This window comes from Haliaeetus albicilla, chromosome 12 (assembly GCF_947461875.1).
Source record: "Haliaeetus albicilla chromosome 12, bHalAlb1.1, whole genome shotgun sequence".
Taxonomy (NCBI): domain Eukaryota; kingdom Metazoa; phylum Chordata; class Aves; order Accipitriformes; family Accipitridae; genus Haliaeetus; species Haliaeetus albicilla.
Genome location: NC_091494.1, coordinates 41,587,039 through 41,599,991, shown reverse-complemented (window position 1 = coordinate 41,599,991; position 12,953 = coordinate 41,587,039). Strand labels below are relative to the sequence as shown.

Genomic DNA, 12,953 nt, shown 5'->3' with positions numbered 1-12,953 from the left:
CAATGGGAGGCCGGCCCCCGGGGGCTGGCGCGAACGCTATTGGTTAAAGCCCGGGCGGAGGGGCGGGGTCTTGGCGGGGCGCGTAGAGGCGCTCAGCGCCGCGCAGGGGAGGAGGAAAAGTTAAGATTTTTTTTTCGGTTTTTTTTTTTTTTTTGGGGGGGGGGGGCAAGCGGCCGCGGAGCAGCGAACGCCTTTTGCGCGGGTGCGGAGCGGCGGCGGACCCCAGCCGCCCCATTTTATTTTATTTATTTTATTTTTTTTTTTTTTTTTTTTTGGGCGGGGGGGATTCCCGGAACGAGCATTGGGGGGGGGGGGGGGCGAGCTCTCCGCGGGCGCGGAGGGGGTGGGTGGGTTTGGGTTTTGGGTTGGGGGGGCGGTGCGCGCAGCCGTCCAGAGGGGGCGCCAAAAGCCCAGGAACGGCGCGGCGGGGGCGGGGAGCGCTGCGCGCCCGGGCGGGGGGGGGATGTCCGCGCCCCTCCGCGGGGGGGGGGGCGTGAAACCTAAAATACCCCAACCCCACTTTATTATTTTTTTCTTTTTTTGGGGGGGGGGGGGGTGTCTCCCCGCGCCCCTCGCATCCCGCGATATCATACCCCCCTTTTTTTTTTTTTTAAATTTAATTTTTTTTTTTTTTTTTTTTATTTCATTAAGCCCGGTGGCCCCCACGCTGTCCCGCGGGGGGGGTGGCGGACCAGGCTCCGCTCTGCGGCTTGGTGTCACCCGTGCTGGAGCTCTGGAAGGGGAAAGGGGGTTGCGCCCCCCCCCCCCCCCCAAAAAAAAAAGTTTTGCCGAGTTGACCCACTATTGTCATCAAAACAAAAAGCAAACAAACGGGCGCTGGGAGCTTTCCAGGGTTATCTCTAGATAAATGCAACTATTTCTCTTTATAGCGAATCGTGTTTTATTAGCAAACTGCTTTTCCATGCGCGTAAGAATTAAACCTCAGGGATGCTGGCAGGAGAGAAGTCATTACCTAGGCAGACAATAAAGCAGATCTCGTCTTTTAAGGTTTAAAGGAGAGGGGGGGGGTTCGGTGAGAACTGAATTTCAGCCCAGATTACAAGGCAAGCTGCCCTCCGGCCCCCGCGTCCCTCCCTGCGCGCTCGGCTCCACGAGCGTGTTTCGGGGGGGAGAGACCTTCAACCCGTTCTCCCTTTACAAAATGCGCAGTACATAATTTTTCATTTCAACTCGAGCGTTAAAGTTGGTGCTTTATCGAAGCCGCTTCAATTTGCTGCTTTGATTTGCAGCCTTTGTCCTGTTGGACAGTCCTCGGGGCAGTGGCCGGCTCGGTAGCCGCAGCCTGGTGTGGAACCTTTATCGCAATTATTACCGTTCCGTTAATAAGTGCGTTTTAAAGGTATTGGAAATGGCACATAAAAAAAAGTCAAAAAAAAAAAAAAAAGAAAAAGGCAGCGGGGGAAGGAGCTCTGAATAAATGCATTTGAAAGCAATCTCCCTGGTAGACCCTGCTTGTCTTTTGCTATCTTTCCCTGAGATTTTTTTTTTTTTTTTTTGGCTTGCAAACTTTTGGAAAGTAGTTTTCTTTGGGTGAGTTTAAAGGTAAGTGTCTGTCCTGTTTCCAGAGCCTTTGTCTGAAAGAGCAGGGGGACTGTGAGCAGAGGGTGGTTTTTCTTCCTGAGCATTTGGGGTTTCTTACGCCTGCGACAGCAAAGACGGTTTTCACAGCGTTATGCATCCTTACTTTGCTAAACGCGCAGTAGTCCGGGAGAAGATATGCTGAATTTTGTATTGTTATTTGCAGGGGAAAAGGTAAACACAGTAAACGTTAAAGGAGATAATTTTGAAATATTTTCCCTTGGCAATTTCAGCTCTAGGCTAGTGCATGAGTGGAATTCAGCTCAACAAATCTCTTTTAATATATGTATTTGCTATAGGAACATCAAAGAAAACTCAGGCAGTAGATTGTTCTTATCTCAGCTGGAGCTGCTGTAGCAAAAATCTGAACAAATGTACCTGGAGGAGAAAAATATGGTGACAACAGATTGTTCCATGGCTTTACTGCTGATTGGCAGAGATAAACACAAAAACAATTTGGGAGGATAATTGATTTAATGAAAAGTGTAATAATTAGAACATTTTTCATTCTGAAAGTCCATCTGCTGAAAGGGACTCTGCCTTTTCATTACAAAAGAATCTGTTTTAACAAAAGAAAGTGGTTTGACAAGTTTGAACAATAAACAAAAGAGAAATGGAAAAGAGCTTTCCAGTTATGTTATCACATGTAATTTTATAATTTCTGAATTATTATTTTTAATTTCTGTTCCATGGACTATTTAGACGATATGGACAAGTTGATTAATCACAGTCATTTTTGCAAGGTTAGAAGTTTCCTTTAAAGCGACAAGCTGTTGCTGCTTTTATGTCAGGATGGAAGTTTTCTTTTCTTTTTAAAGAATTAACGTTGTTTTATCGTAAGTGGCAAGCTCAGATATCAGGAAAGATTTTTAGCAAGAAGCGCGCGGATAGCCCTCGTTTGATGTTTTCTTTCTGCCTTGTGCTAAATCAAATCACCGGTTTTTAGGAAACAAGCTTTCCAAGCCTCTGAGCAGAGAGCGAAGGAGTTTCGGTAGCGAAGGGAATAGCACCCGTGTGGGGTGTTTGGGGAGGGTTTTCCCTCCAACCTTACAAATACAATACCGATGCGCGGCAGATCCCTCGTGCCAAAATAAGTTATGTTTTACCGATGTTTTGTGGGAGCTGGGGGGGGGGGGTGATCCGTCTCCCCCTTTTGCACCTGATGAAGTTTGCTCCTTCCTAAAGCCTGCGTGCCTCTCCTCCCCGCTGCAGGCGGGCCGACCCCCCCGGCCAAGGGCTGGCGGTTTGACGGGCGCTGTGATGTCACCCCGTCCCCTCTGACCTCACGCCGGGCCGGCGGCGTCTCCGTGCCCTGGCACAAAGCGGTTCCCCCCCCACCGGGTCGGTGAGAAACCCAAGTTGAAGCTGGCGCTGTCTCCCCGTCCAGAGAAACGCTCTCCCTGCTCGCCCTTGCCACGGTGCGACATGGGGGCAAAACTGCGGGATTTGGGTTCTAGCGGAATTCTCGGAAAACACAGGTGTTCCCGCACCAGATCTCTTAATTTTGACAGCAAACCCGTATCGATCGTTGATCGATGGCACAAAACACGAACGTCAGATACGATCGTGCCTTTGAAGTGAGCCTGCTCCGGCGTTTTTGGCAAGTCCCGGGGGTGGTGCAGCGCAGTTAATTGCAGTGTAATTATCGCTCCCTCCTATAAAAATCGCTCCCTCCTAAACAATGATATTTTATTAAAAACGAGAGTTGTGCTGCATCCCACCAAGCACAAAATAAGCCGAACAGCTTCTGTGCGCTCTGGGTTTTTCCTCTCTAACGAAGGAGGGCTGCGAGCCGGGAAGGGTCAAGCCGTCCCCTTGGTCGCCGCCAAACGTTTTCACGCGCAGTGCAAGATGTTAGCGTTTTAGTTAATTTTTCTCCATCACCTTTTTCCAGGCGCGGTCGGGTCTCCAGGGCAAGGTATCTTAACATCTTTCCCGTTTGGGCGTTACTGCATTAAGCGACACGTATTTCTTTCCCATCTCAAAAGCGTTACCGATGCAGGAATGGGGCTCGCGCTTTGGTTTATAGGGTGACCTGCCCAAAAGCCGTGGGACCAGCCGACCCTCGATGATCCTGACCCTCGATGTCGCGACAGATTCCGCCCGATGCGGAGATGACCTCGCGCCAGGGCTGTTGGACGTGTCTGCCACGGCCTCCGGGGCAGGGTTTGCAGCCTCTGCCTTGCGCAGAGCTGCGGTCCTGTCCCCTTTTGTACTATATCTATTTATTTTTCAAAAGCCCCAGCGTTTCTCAGGCATGTTCTGACATGTCCTTATCGGAAGGTCATTGTACAGTTAAAAAAAAAAAAAGAGAGAAAGAGCAGTAGCTGATTGGTGATATACTGGGGGCAGAACTGTCATTCATTTTGTAAATGTAGCTGAGAATTCCTTGATGTTGTATATTTACGTCATTGTATTAATTTTAAAAAAATCTATTTCTCTGGCCTGTCATGATAATATACCACCCTCGAAAGCTGCTATGGCTTGAGCTGGAGACAACGCAGTGTGTTGATTTAAGCTTGGCAAATGCTGACCTGGGAATGGGCGAGAAAGCTGAAGGACGAGCATTTTTTCCCCCCTTTTTCAGCATGTAAGGTAACAGGGAGCCTGAAGACTCCAAGGCAAGTGCCTGAAGGATATTTGCTTTTACGGCGTTTTAATTCCTGCCTAAAAACACTGTCTTGATGGACTCACTGTGTAGAATAAAGTGAAAGAAATTCAGAAGTTTCAGAAGAATAACCTCAGCGCTGCAGTAAAATGATTCTGATTATTTACAAGGGCTGAGCTGGGTGGCAGTGTTAATTTGACCACGTCTGTCTGTTTTAGCTATTAAATAACTGCACACTCATTGTGGCTGGTGAAATAGCATCACTTTAAATAGCGTCGAGATTTACCACTTAAAAAATAATCCTGGGAACACGAAGCTGCCGGGGGCCGGATCCTGCCGGGGGTGATCAGTGTTAGGCTGAGTCTCAGAGATGATGGTAAAGGCGTTGTGGTCTTTTGGATCAGAGAAAGGCTTTTTCCCCCTGGAAAAAAGTTTTGAAAATGCTGAAAATATGAGGGTCTGAGAAGAGGATGGGGGAAAGACAGGGATTTTTAACTCGCTAATAAGAAATCCCGGTGCTGATCAGCAGCTCCCCGGTTTGCTGAGCTGCTCCCCCGCAGGAAAATCCAGTGACGGATTTATTCTCACTCACATTTTGGAGTCCAGATCTCCGAGCTGAGCAGCGCCGGAGGAGTTTTAACACTCCCTGGCTCCCGCGCAGGCTCCGCCATAGTAAATAGACATAACCTCGCCGTTCTTCTCTGCTCTTTCTCCCACAGCTGGAAACCGCTGCGTACAACCTTGTACTTCACAAACGCTCTTTTCTGGAGATTAAAGTGATACGTTTTGGGGCTGTTTATTTATTTATTTATTTGCTTGCAGAGTTTGGCTCGAAGCTCTGCAAACTTGGGTAAATGGAAAATTTATCAGGCTCAGTTAAAGTGGAATGGAAATACCCTCCTAAAAGTGCCGGATTTTTCTCCTAGGAGAAAAAGAGGAGAATTTTTTTTTTTTTTCCCCTAAGGTGCACCTTTAACTCGTGTGACTACTTTTGGCCTGATCAGAGGTGTCTGTTGCTCTGCTGTTGGCTGTGGCTTTGCCTTGTTTGCCAGCCACAGCATCCCCTGGCCGTCCCCTCAGAGCGGATGTCAGCCAGAGCTGGAAGCGGTTCTCCATCGGATGCTAAGATAAATCAATCTGGTTCGAATCACTCAGGGTAAACTGATCAAAGCCAAAAGTAAAGCTCCGGTAATGAGGACAAAAGACATAGTTTTCATTCATAACAATACTGAGCTCTCTAGAAAAGGAGAAATGCCTTAGAGCGAATGCTGGCAACAAGTGGTCAGCATCAGCTTCTACCTATTTTTTTTCATTTTTTCTTATAAATGGATGAGCGCCGCACCGTCGGTATCGCTGCCTGCATTCACGGTGGCTTCAGCCACCACCGCTCACCTCCCTGTGCTCGTGCAGGGATGTGCGTGGCATCGCGAAGGCTCGCTCTCTTAGCGAGGTTAGAGAGAAGTGTGATTGCTTTGCAAGGTATAAAACCTGCTTATAAATTAAAAAAAAAAATCTCAACCCAATTATAAGTCCTGGTGGATTCTAGTTTTTATATATATATATTTTTTTTAGTTTTATTTTGATCCATTTGTTCCGTACAGCACACTCCTAGAAGCGGCAGTTCGGGTAAAGCGTGGAAGCGAGCTAACATGCTGTGCAAATTGTACATGATGTTTCATAGTCACATACAGATAAATAAATGGCCGTAATTTTAAACCGGTCCTATTATGTTTTCCAAGCAATAGTTCAAATTACACAGCCCAGCGACAGCTTACAAGAAATCCATCAGAATTGGAAAGGGGAATAAAACTGCCATTCTCTCTACCTGTTTGTGCAGCTCCTTGCTAATGCAGGGAGAGCCCGACTGTTTATTTGGAGAAGTAAAGTTGTGGAAATATACTTGGAGGGTGTAATGTGGACAGCACGTGTTTCTGGGAGCTACCTGAAGTCTGTGTCCTAATGGCTTGCAGATGTCCCTGGGTCACCGATTTCCTATGGGCCAACGAACGCGGCAGCGCCCACCCCTCCCGCTCTTCAAATTAAAAAAAGAAATTAAAAAAAAAAAGGGGATGGTGGATATGGGCAGGGGGGAGTTCGACTTCTGGAACTTGTAAAATTGTTTGTTTGGGTTGTTTCCAGCTCCCATCCCACTGCTGCTCCTGAGTGATTTGGAAATTCTAGCTGCCAGGTCCATGTTCGGGTGGAATGATGATTTATTTGAAAAATAGAGAAATCTGCTATGGGATCACTTTTAGTTTGCTCAGGGTGGGGAGTTTATTTACACTGGGATTATTTATGTAAAAAACCTGCAGTTTTCTCTACTGAGTAATAAACAGGGATTTGTTTTAGTTTTTTATATATATATCTAAAGACAGACTCACGTATGCATGCGCTCATATATACTGAAAATATGGATATCTGTGTCTTGCTGTTCCTCTTCTATGCCAAGTGCATAGCTATGTGCCCGAGCGCTATATAAATATTTTATTTTACATATAACATAAATCTTCAGACGTGTCTAAGAATTTAGAGAGCAAGTTTTTTGCGTTTTGTGTTGTATTTCTTCCTCGGGGCTGCTGGATGGGGAAAGCGAAGGGTGTGCTCAGGGCCACCCTGTTCCCTCGCTTTTCGGTGTCTGGTTTTGTGTAAGTCCCGACGGGCACCCACCGCGGGGGATGCTGAAACCGCCGCAGTCCGGGTTTGTTTTTCTTAAATTTGGGCACTTTTTTGCCCTGGTCTCTCTGCCGTTGGATGTGGCCGTGTCTCCCCATCAGTTAGGGGCAGGATGTGACCAGGAGCGAGCGCTGAGCATTTTCCTGCCCCCAAGGATGCTGCTCAGTGTGGGATGTCGTTTTCCCACTCCCCATGGATGCTGAAGGTGTTCTGTGCTGGGAAGCAAGGCACACAACACCGAGCAGCTCCCAGGCTCCTTTTCCCATGGCAAAAGCATTTCAAGGCATTTTTAAAGTGCCCATTTTTGATAGTGGTGCCTGGCTGGCATTGCTGGGCACCCGGGGACTCGGGGCTGGCGGGATGCTCATGGCAGAGCAGCATCCCTGAGAAGTTCATGGTGGCTTCACCCATTTCCTCCCTTTTTTGCCCCATACTGATAATTAAAGGAGTTTCCCGGGGTGGGTGGCCAAAGGGGCCGGGGTAAGGACTGTGAGCCTTGTTCAAAAGGTGCTGAAATTAAAGGCTTATTTGAAATACCTGCCTTGGGGCTGGACTGAGGTCCAGGTCTCCGTACGGACCTGTCCCGACCCGGAGCCTCTGACGGGCTGGACAGCCCAGCAGCCGCTCCGGCGCTGGACAACCAAGCCAGAGGTGCTGTTTTAATTTCTCCCTAAATCACTGTTTACTCTGTAAACGGAATTACTTTTTTTTTTTTAATTTAACAATGAAACTTTGCAGGGGTGTATCATTTATTCCATTTTCCTTCTATTTTCATTTGCCTTATTTATGTACCAAAAAAAAAAAAAGGAATGGCTGTCACAGGAACAGCATGCTCATGGTTAAAAGAAAAAATAGCCTAACGCTCATCGCGTTAAAATTAATATAGCAAAGCGGAGTATGATAGAAAAACAGAAATTGGGAGGGCAGGGAGTACTGGTTTTTCTGTGTCTGCCTGTCTACCTGCCTCTCCTATCTGTGACAGATTAGAAATATGCACTGGCCATTTAGGTTGGCAAAAATCATACTTTTTTTGCACGAACACAAGAAAAAAAATCATCCTGCTGCTAAGTGGGAAAAGCTTATTCTGAGAATAACACCATCCAGCTCCCAGTTTTTTACCTAGAAATGTTTGCTATGTCTTAATAATAACACAGAACGTCTCGGACTCCATGACAGAATATCATTATATTTTCTGGTTTTAGGAAAAAACCTATTATAAATATGTCTCCGAATGGTGTATATATACCTTGGCTCACAGTTTAACTTGCTGTCAGTCTGAAACCACTCTTTATCGTAATCCTGGGTTCCTACTCATAACATACAAAACGATTTTTGACTTTGAAGAAGAGGATGAAAACAGGTGCTGCCTTCAGAAAAGAGAGACAAACCGCCGCTCTCCCATAGTCTGGGTGAGGGAGCGATAGCCCGCAGCTTTCTGGGAAATCCCGGCAAAAGAAGACATCCCCAATTTTATTTTAATTTTTATTTTTTTTTAACATTTAATTCTGAAACCTGCACTTGAGAATCTAGGGCTACAAATTCTACTTGCTGCACTTATCCAAAATAAACTCTGGCTGAAGAATAATATTTTAGTGGAGTAAATGAAACGGCCGCAAAAGAAGCATCATGAAAACATACCTTCGCGTGGAGCATGACTGGTGACTTAGTCCCGACTGGCTAAGCGCTGTCTTTTACAGCCACTTACACTGGAGAGACTTTACTGGGAATTCAGGGGGATCCGGGGAGGGAGATGACTTTTAATGTGGTGTTTTTAAACATAGCCCAGGTGCTCGCAACTGACTGTTGTGATCCCCCACCCAGTCTGTCCTCAGGTAGTTAACATTCACCAAAATATTGATGGCAGTTACCTTTCCTGCCAGCTCTTATCTGAGTGGGCTTGAGTAGGACTTTGGCAGTGCCTGAAAGGAGGTATTGTTACCTTACAAAAAAAAAAAAAAAAACAACAGAAAAAAAGAAAAGAAAAGGGGAAAAAAAAAAAAGGCAAAGAAAACTCAAAGAGCCAAGTTGAGAAACAAAGGAAGATCTTGGGACAGCGTTGCTCTGCCAGTCCTGCGACGGGACCGTCCTTGCACCACCAGCCCCAGGGCCTGGCAGTGGGGAATGTTTTCTTTTTATAAAACAGTTGGTTGTGGTTTTTTTTCCCCGTCTGCTATTAACAAGGCTTCTTAGCGTCCCTTTTGTGTGCCTGAACTCAAACCGAACAGAGTACAAGTATGTATATGTGTGTCTCCTCCTCCCTCAGCAGTGCCCTGCGTCCTCCTTTTGAACTCCTGCTCCAACTTCAGCCAAATTCGACAAAGAGGATGTTGAAGAGATCAGGGAATTTTTTTTTGTAATTTGTGAAGATGTAGTAAAACGCTGCTGAGAAAAAGAATGGCGACGTGAGCTTCCCCTATACTAGACCTCAGAGAATCCACAGATGCTGAGGACTATCTGTAGGGAGGCAGGCTCCCATCTTCTGCTGCCCATACAACTCCTCGTGGGCTTTATTTAGTTATTTGCTTGTTCAACACCTTATCATTTGTCCTAAGTTGGGTCAAAGTCTGATTTTCAGGTCCAGAATCAGATCCTAAATCTTTTGGCGTCTAACGGTCCAGGTTTGGTGTCCAAACCAAATCATTTCCAAGAGGGCTGTTTCTCTGAGACAGTTCTTGAGAAGGTGACAAATCTGAGGTCTCCAAAATTACCTGAAACTACACAGATAACGCCCACATTTTTTCTGTATTACTGGGGTAGGAGGGATGTATTTTGGGATAAGAAAAAAAAAACCAACCCCCCAAAGAAAATCAAATCCTGTCTTACTGGTCTGGCAGCATTTGTGAAAGAAAAAGCCAGGAGTACAACTGGGTGACTGTGGAGCGTGTCCCTGTGTGAGAGGAGACCTCTCTGCCTGGGTAAGGCTCTTAAGGCAAATATCAGAAATTATTGGACTATTTTAGGGGAATCTGGTGGATTGGGCTAACGAAGCTAGCGCTCTGAGCCATTAACTGCCCGCCTGGTGCTGCCACCCTCAATAGGAGCTCTCCGGGGGGAATCGGTGCTTCCCTCCCGCAAAGGCTAAGTCCTGGCAATCAGCAGGATTAGCCTCGTACAGCAATCAGCACTTGGAGTTTGACCTTGCAGGATGCTGAGTGCTTTCAGCTGACTCCGTGGTGGGGTTGTGACTGCTCGGTGCTTTATGAGAGCTTTCTTCTGCAGCGGCTCCTGATGGCCCCAGGAAGGCTTTTTAGCAGAGCATTAGGGGTCCTCGCTTCAGCTGAGAAAATGAGGCTGTTTGCTCCCACCACATGCCATTTCTCCAATCAAGCAGTTCCCCGTCAGCCCCAGATGCTGATTAATTTTCAACATCTTGTGCCTGACTTGCCTGATCTAAGCCGGTTGACTCAGAAAACAGGAAAGGTCAGTTTAACTAACATCTAACCCAACGCACCAGGCTTCGCATCCAAAACAAACAGCCGTCGCGCGGGATGCAGGCTCGCCGGAGATGATTCCCAGGTCCGTGGGCTTTCTTCCCGTCCTGACATCCCAGGGCTGTCCTCCCCTCCGAGAGCGGGAGGGGGAAGGTGTGGAAACCCTCGCGGGTTGAAAAACCAGGAACATTTTTTGCGGAGGGATTGTTTCAATCAATTAAAAAAGGGAGGGAGAGCAATGATCTGCTGAAATCTAGGAGAAGGAATGCATCGTTGTTTGTAGTGTTAAGATCCTGGTTTCTAATCTCCTTTGCACAAGGTGGGACAACACCCTATGGCTATGGGCTTGGGGAGTGTTTTCCGTCCCGGCACACCAGGACTGGTGATGGGCTCTGCAGAAAAGAGAGGATGAAATTCTCAGCACAGTATCAGCTTTCCACCGCGTTTTTCTGGCATGCAAAGAGCTTGGCCAAGGAGATTTACAGTGCTGTGCTAAGTGACCGTGCCCTTGCCGTGCCACGGGGTGGCTTGTTTAGTGGAAAGATATTAGGGATAAGGAAGACCGGAGTGATGGAGGGATGCGGTGGTCGGTTTCAGCTGTGTAGTAAGTCATTTTTGAGAGCTACCTCCTCTGCTGAGGTCCCAGCTATGGTCACCTCAGGGGTTTGCGTTTTGAGAAGCCACTGATAGTTCCCTGAGGCCAAATCAACTAGATGGTTCCTTGCAGACTCCAACTCATCAAAACAGGACCCCAGCTATTAATATAGCCCATCTACAAGATAGTGCACTTATAAAATACTCTATAAATGAAGCATGGGGTTTGGTTTGTACTGAATTTTAAAGAAACAGTTCTGTTATGGGATCTCTGAACGTAGTCACAGTAATCCACCACTGTAAATGGTTTTACAAAATCCACAGAGTTGGTAATCTGTGATAAAGAAATCTCCAAATGGTACCGTGTTCTTCTTCTCTTGTGCTTAGAGCTGCACCAGTTGAACAGCTTTGGTCTGGCTATGTGCGTGCAGGTAGACTGGGTCTGTGTTATAGCAGTGTAGGAGTAGGAAACGGGTATTTGTGTTTTGTGATTTAGGGGAGGCAGAGATACCCAACTGACCCTGAAGTTTTTTCCCTGATCCAACTGCTAATGCAGTACCCTGGAAAGGATCGAAGTATTGCACAGTCACATTTGACCCGGTGCAGAGAAGGGCTAGAGGAAAAAATACATCCACGTTCCTTAGTTTGGGAACCTGGCCTTGGCCTGATGAATAAGGAGGTAACTGAGTCGCTGCCGTAATTGTGCAGTGTTTAGACGTGGAAAGGAATACTGCATTTCCACAGTAATTCCAGTTAGTGCTCCCCTGTTCCTCCCACCACCTCCAGATTATATTTCTAAATGATCTAGGACATTAGAGCAAAATCAGTAGCTGATTAGCCAGCCTGCTCAGCTGCAATCACACCTTTCAATATTAATTACCCACTCCTTGAATCTGATGACGTTGAACGTCTGTAGCGAGGGGCTGCTCGGTGTTTGGTATCGTTGGCCAAAGACAAGGATTTAAAGGGACAAAGTGCCCGCATTCGCCCGGCCAGCGGGAAATGAGTGCTCGTTTGCAAACGTGATTGAGGAACATGATCAGCTCTTCCAGTGGTCTTAGCCTGAAGGCAGCCAGTCTGATAGCACGGGCTGTGCGTGTCGATCGCGGGGGAGGCTTTGCATCGCAAGGCAAGACAGAGGAGAAGCAAAACTGTCTGCTGAGGGGTCGGGGCCACGTTCTGAGCTGGTGGGAGCTGGTGGAGCAGTTGGCATCAGCAGAAACGCTGCTTGTCTGGGTCCTTTTCTAGGGAACACAGAGGGTTTTGCTGGCTCGGTTTGGCTTGGTCTGAAGATGGTCAGCAGCTCAGGCTGGGCTCTTGGAAAACTGTTGGAAGTCACATTGGAAAAAGATGCTCCAGTGGGTCCTTGCCAGGCTCCAGCCCTCCCTCCTTCTTTTGTAGGTTGAAGCGACATCTTTATTTTGCAATTTTGGTTCGTCTTTTACTAAACAAACTCCAAAACCAGGGCAGTACAAGAAGAAGAACTAGACAACCATATTCACAAAGTTTTTCCCTGAAAGCCCAACAAGATTGCCATACGCAGACTTGAGCTAGCGTCGGTTGTGCCAAACTGGTTCGGTATCTCACCTTGCCCTGCTTCTGGCTGGTGAAATTCCTTCCCTGGCAGAAGACCAAGAGCCAGCCCTGGGCTTGTGGCCACCGCAGGGGACAAGCCCGGCCGGTGGTGAGCAGGGTGAAGGTGCAGGAAGCTGAGCTGCTGCTTTTGTGCAGCCGGGAGCGGGGATTCGAGGTGAATGCCTTCAGCCTCGGGCCGGGGACTGGCGTGGAGCTCAGGTGGTGCCGAGACCCGCACGTGGCATGTTCCCATCACGGAGTTCAGGCAGAGTTCGGCCCCGGCACTGGGAGCCGCTGGAGACAATGCAAATCCCACCTGCTCCTGCCAGCTGCGCATTTTGCCCCTGGTCTAACCGCTTGTCTGCATATCACAATGAACCTCAAAGCTCCTGCATAAAATAACACTTTATTATTATTAATAATAATAAGTAGAGGTAATTTGTGATTCTTGAAACTGGCCCAAGCCACCAAAT

The 12,953-nt window shown here is 47.4% G+C and overlaps 1 long non-coding RNA gene across 2 annotated transcripts in view; it reads left to right on the top strand.

The window, feature by feature from the left end:
- LOC138688217 (uncharacterized) overlaps positions 1-12,953 on the top strand; it is a 129,913-nt gene that overhangs the window by 61,407 nt on the left and 55,553 nt on the right. The window lies entirely within an intron of this gene.